The 6,558-nt window shown below is 35.7% G+C and overlaps 1 protein-coding gene across 3 annotated transcripts in view; it reads left to right on the forward strand.

Moving 5' to 3' along the window:
* The window catches only part of ROCK2 (Rho associated coiled-coil containing protein kinase 2), a 93,631-nt gene that overhangs the window by 1,136 nt on the left and 85,937 nt on the right, over positions 1 to 6,558 (forward strand). The window lies entirely within an intron of this gene.

Here is a 6,558-nt window from a genome sequence, read left to right on the forward strand (position 1 = left end):
TTTTTTTCCCTCCTTCTTCAAATGACTCAGTTCTGTTTGGCCAACATACAGGAACTGACTGAACACTATGTGTGCCTGTGTTGAGTGGGGAATAGAGGAATCTCCTATAACATCTAAAAAATGTTCTTCTCAAGGCTCCAATACTGTATTGTTCCTGTCAGACACTCAGAAGCATAATGACATACATAGCAGTCAATGAAGGGGAGTGGGAAACAGTACTACGTATCTAACTGGATTCAGATAAGTTTTAGCCTAGGCCGAAGCAGAGAGAGCTGCCTCTGGGCTTCGCTCCCAGCATTTTCACTTTGGTATTTTGCTAGGAAAACTTTGACCTGTGGCCAAAAAAGAGCAGTTAAAAATAGTACAGTCGTTCTGAAAAATGCATCAGGTTAATACTTAACCCTGGTAGAGCTTTTCACACTGATTTTACACTCAAAGGAGTGTTTCTTTTACTCTCGCCCTCTCCTGACTTGGACATAGATTAGATGCACAAAAAACTGTTTATGATTCTGAAGAGAAATTCTAACCTGCAAAACTGAGATTGGTGGCTGCTTAGCACTTGATTTTTATGTTTTGTAAGCTTGCATTGTAGATCAGTTCATGTAATACATTGGGAAAATTAGCAAACCAAATGAGGGTACCAGCTGGATTGTAAATGCATATTTTTGTAGCAAAGGTCATCACTTTACTTTCTGTATGCTCTCTGTAAGTATTGTTCAAATGAGTAGCAGCGAGTGAAATATAATGTTAATGAATTGAGTTTCCTAGTTTGTACATTCTACATGCATATGTATGAAATAATAATTACTTCATCTTTCTTCATTGGCTTGTGAAATTTGTAGTGAATTTCCCATAAGAGCCTTTTCTTCTGGGTTTCAGTTGCTTTATACAATTTGACATTATTCTCTGCTGGCATTCTGATGAGTATGGTGAAAACATTCAAATTGCAAAATTTACCAATTTAGTAAACAGCTCATTTTTAGTGCAAATTATCAGTAAGTGGAAGTGTGTTTTCAGTTAAAAGTAGAAATGAAGTGACAGAAACCAAGAGTCAGGGAAAAGGTCTTAAAAAGACTGGCTGGAATGCTACTATTTCACCCTCCAAAAATAACATAACCAAAACTAAAAATGTGGAATGGAATTTAAAAAGGAATTCATTTCCTTACACTGTGAAAAGTMGTAAACAGCTGCAATTCTGCATTTTCTGTGCATGTTTTAATTTTGGGAAGCTGTAAAAAGCAAAAATGTAACTGTTAATCTGCAACACATGCTGCAAATTTGAAAGAAGTGAAAAGCTGAGGTAATAAGCTGTCTTTCTCTAGATATCAGTTCTGTTGCCTAGGAAAAGCTAAATTGTTCAGTGGTTATAAATGAGGAGACTTTGTGTACTGTGCCAACCACTTCCATCTATTTCTTTAATGGGAGAATCTATGGAGCCAAATACATTGATTGATTGCTCCTCTGCCTATTAAGGCTCAGAGAGACCATTGATCTTCTAATCTGATCTTTGCTATATTGTACACCTTAGCACTTGTCTATTTATGCCTGTTATCATGTGTAGTGATGTATTTAGTTAACATAAGTCTTCTGAAAAGACATGGTTTCAATTCAGAAGCATTAAGAGTTGGAAGACTCACCACTAAATGTGTTTTGGTGGTTAACAATTAAGACAATATTTAAAAAATACAGAAACTAAAATATGTGGCGTGATTCTAACTATCCTTTTTCTCTTAAATTTAAGAAGTATTTTAATGTAGAGAATGTTCTCTTCATTAACATAGTGCTATTCTATAGCCTGCACTTGGTGGGTTTCTTCTGGTTTTGGTTTAAAGAGTTGAAAATGGGAGCACTAGAACTGTATTACCTGGTTCCATTATGGGTTTCGGTTTGATAAAGTCATCTACACAGAGAAATGTTTTCTCTCTACCTTTTAGTGTTTCAGACATCCAGTGAATGTCCTTTTCTTGTTGTATTGTGTTGGGAGCCTGGGTTAAGTTGCATATGCTATAATAAATTTCTTTTTTTAAGACGCATCTTGCTGTGTTACAGCCCCTTATTCTTTCTGGTCGTGTAACATTGCATCAGATGATATGAAAAACTACTTTACATTTAGATTGCACAGACCACTTTGTAAAAGCGCTGTATTCTTACAATTTACTGTTCTGCTAGATTGTCAACCACTAATTTTAAGAACAGTGACTTCTTATATGTGCTTCATGTACGTTCATGATAGCGTTGTATAGTATTTAACCTTAGATGATCTATATGAAACCCCTCTATAAATACATTACTACTGAGTAATTCTCAGTTGACAGCTATGTTTAAGAACAGCTTAACAATTCTCAAATATATTTAAAGTCTTTATTCTTTTGCATATGTGCTTTATCTACAGTATTATCTGAGTTACTTTGTGTAGTATCAAATAATCTTATTTAAACACATTGATAGGTCTTAGTGGAACATTTAATGTGCTCTAAAACTAGAGTGGATAGTTCAATGTAGGCTGTGTAAATCTAACCCGAACTTCCACTTCCTTGCCCAAGTGTAACTGTATCACCTCAGCACATGTTGACCTCAACTTTAGAATTTTATGCCTGTGGCAAACTGCTCTGACAAATCTTGTCACCCTCCTGCCCATAGTTGTCTGTTTGGCCCCTTTGCTGGAGGTTAAGCTTAGACCTCAACATTACATACAAATGCGAAGCATTGAGTATTTGCTTCCAACTTTGCTATGATCATGTTAACCTTTGGGAGAAGGAGTTCTTAACTGTGAATTTGTCAGTGTGGTGCAGGAATTGTCAGTGTGGTGCTGGACTGTATTACAGACAGGTTCAAAGTGGACTGAAAGATGGATAGAGGAACAGGAATAGAATGCCCAAGTGTCCTGGGATAGGCATGTCTTAAAGCTTTGTGAAAAACTAATTTCCTGTGTATTTCTTTGTTAAAATAAAGTTAATGGGTAATTTGTGTAATTATGCTAGTTTGAACATAAAACAGTGGAATGGAAAAGATGTTCAGCTAATTTTATCCTTGCCATCAAGACCCTGGAATTTTACTCATGATGAAAAATGGGCTGTAGATTCAGCAATGGCTCTGGTCCTTTACTATCAGTAACTGCATCTGTCTGTAGGAATCCCATCAACTGAATGGGTACCAACCTTATTCCAGCCCTGTTTAATTAGCAGTTAACAAGGCTGAGCACTGTTAATATAAGGTCTCCAGGTCATCGAGGCATATACATGTGGATCACTTTGCAATGTTGTGGCCATACTGCTTTACACTACATACACTTTCAGAGTGTTTCATATTTAATACAAGGATTATCTCATTTTTGTAAATTTATTGACATATAATTTGCAATGAGCAAGACCAATCTATTTTGTTAATTTAAACCATAAAGCACAGGTAAGAGCTGAAAATGCAGTAGTTAGCAAGTTCTGATAGGAAATTTATTGCCAAGTAAGTAAGATCCTGTGTTCTTGAAGAAGTCATATTTTCTTGCTTGATAGAGTTCTTGTGCTGTTGTTTCTTTTTTYGCTTGTGACTTTTTCTAAAAACTTTTGCTCCTGTTTTCAGTCTATGGTTTCAGAAGATCTTCTGTAAAGGTGAAAATGATGAGCTTTAAAGAAACAGAGTTGTCTTTTGTTCATTGTTCTTTTGTGGTGGGTTTATATATAGCGATTTAGCTAACTGTAAAAGCACAGTTCCTTTTTTTTCTTTTTTTTTTTTTTTTTTTCTTTTAGTGTTCTTATGATCTATTTTTATTCCACTGCAGAATTAAAGCATTTTACTACTAATTTTAAAAAGAAAAAAAAGCCAGTTTGCTCAGCTTTGATACTTTTAGTGCCACATGTGAGATAAGTAGGTGGATTTTGGCAATATCATGAGCTTCAGAAAGGGTACGTGCTTCCAATACTTTACTTGTATTGATTGGGTTGCAGAAGTGGATCATTGATATCCTTTAGCTGGTAGGTCTCTGTGACAGTTTAAGAAAAAAAAAAAAACCAAACAAATAACCCCCTCAACCCAAACCGTTGAATTAGCACAGTTCTCTTCTGCTTTAAATATCTAAGATAAAATAAAAATTCAGTTCTTCACTTTTCCAAATATTAGTAGCCTTTGTGTTAATTGGGGAGTGTGTGCAAGTGTACCAAAATTTTCCAAAATTGGCCATCACCCTATCTGCAGGCACTGGAATGTTACTGTGGTTGGAAGACTGATTTTTGAATTTTGTCCAAATTTCACTAGGTTAGATAGTGTTAGTCTGTTACAGTTGCTTGTTTGATGTGGACTTGGCTTTTTTCTTTTCTTTTTTCTTTTTCGTTTTTTTTCTTTCTTTTTTTTATTTTTTAAACTTCTGCCTGGGCTATGGTTGCAGCTACTAAGAAAATTAACTTTTTTCTTTTCCTCTTGTATGAAGTATCATGGTGTTAAACTGTGGTTTGTTTCACATGAGGGGAAGGATGCACAGTTTTCTTCCTCTGCTTGCCTTCCTGTTTACTCTCCGCCTCAGTTGTAAGAGCTAGAAGAAGGCAGATGCAAGAAGAAAAAAGAAATTGCCTACAAGTAATTTTTCATTAAACCTGTCTTTCATTAGTTTTGTTTTACATAGAACAATTTACCTAGTCAAATCTTCTGCAAATGGTCACCAATTGTGTATTTTGTGTTCTCTGTGTGCCCAAACTGAGATAATTGGATTTTGATGTTGGGGAACAACGTTGCTATTTTAATAGCAGAGTCATATTGTTTGTTTTTTGTTAGTAAGGCAGTATCATTTGGAGAGATAAATACAGGGGTGGAACTCTGGAGGCTCCGGATTCTAATCGAGTGCTGACATTGCATTTGGCAAATCTTTCTCAGTTTCCAACTTTATTAAATGGGAAGGATGAGGCTTTCTTCTTTCTTTTCTACAGAATGAGTTTAGAGAAAAAAATATTAGAGTAGGATTGTCTGAAATAAAGAGGGTGACATGAAGAAACTTTGTGTCAAAGTCTTTAGATGTAAATGTTTAGGATTTAGTAACTGAGTGGTTGCTGTATTTCTTGACTGTTCTAAATTTTATCTTCTGATTTTTATTAGTCTGTGTTTGAACTACTGAGCAACAGGGTCCTGCACAGTAAAGCAGGACTATGTCTGGATGTGCCACCCAAACTCTACAGTCTTTTTAACTTTTCTTGAGGAGGAAATGTAGCGGAGATAGACATGAAAGGTTTACAATCATGATGAGAAAAGAAAAGCTAATCTTCATGGAATATACTTTATATTTTTTTCAATTTCAAACAATACTGAATGTGACTGTTACTGAACAAATAAATAGCTAGAAGGAGAAATGCTGAAGTTCTTCACTTTTTCTAAGTGCTATTTAAAGTTTAACTAAAATTTCAGTTACTATTTAAAGGCTGTTATACATCTTTGCTCTTTTTGCAAGTCTGTTATAGGTAGTTGTCCAAAGTCTGTAGCTTAATTGTGGATTAAAAATCAACCATGCTCTCTCAACAGCATAGATTTGCCCTAACATGATATAGATGTGAAATACCTTTGAGTGTTTCTTGGGAATTACTTTTTAGTGAATGAGCTATGAATTTGGAAAACCTGCTCTGCTTATGTTTATTGTTACTGCACCACTCGACTGATTCTCTCTGTACTTTTCTTCCATTCAAAGAGAAATGTGCTATATAGATAAGTACATTTTAGTGTGTGTATGTACATATTTTCAAAGAGATTATACCCTAAAATTTTTCACAACAGCACAATTTTCAGTTGAGGGGTATGCAATCAGTAAGCCTGCCCTATGCTATGAAAATATTTTTCTATTTCATGCACAAAGTAATTTTAAACTGGTTTACCCCGTGGTTTCTCAAACTCGCTTGTTCTGGTCTTCGTTTTCAGTTAAACTGTGTTTAGCACAGATTAAGTTGAGTGAAAGATTAGGGAGAGGAGGCTGCTCAGCATTTGTTGTGTAGAGAGGGCATAGGTTTTTATATGTAAATGACTTTTAGCACCATCTGCTATACAAGAAGATGCCTGTTGTGGCAGACTTCTCCGAGGTGCCACTGAAGTGATTTGGAGCAAGCTTCAGTTAAATTAGTAGAGTAATATGATATTGGGTTAAAGTTGTGTAAAAAGGGGCAGAAGCAATATTGTGACCATATGCGACTCTTGAACGCTCATTTTGTAGAACTTCTAACGCGTATGGCAGAATGTCAGTGAATCTCCCCCTTAGCAATGAATTGGTCCCTCTGAGAGCACAACAAAAGGGGGAAGTGCAGAAAATAATATGATGATTGAAGTCTTAGGTTTAATGACTAATGAAAAACATTCTAATACCAGCCATGTATGCACGCGGTCTGTTTCCGCTAGTGAACATTTCAGGTCTTCTTCCTCTAATGCTACAAGTCWGCCCATTTATGAGATTAAGCCATGGTTATTAATACTTGACTTTTAATACTTGACTTAATGATCACGTTAGGTGTCCAGCAGTCTGGATTGTAAACTAACCCCCCAAATCCTTCTCTCTCTCTCTCTTTCTCTCTCTCTCTCTCTTTCTCTCTCTCTCTC

This window comes from Rhea americana, unplaced genomic scaffold (genome assembly GCF_003343005.1).
Source record: "Rhea americana isolate MKP2758 unplaced genomic scaffold, rheAme1 scaffold_159, whole genome shotgun sequence".
Taxonomy (NCBI): Eukaryota; Metazoa; Chordata; class Aves; order Rheiformes; family Rheidae; genus Rhea; species Rhea americana.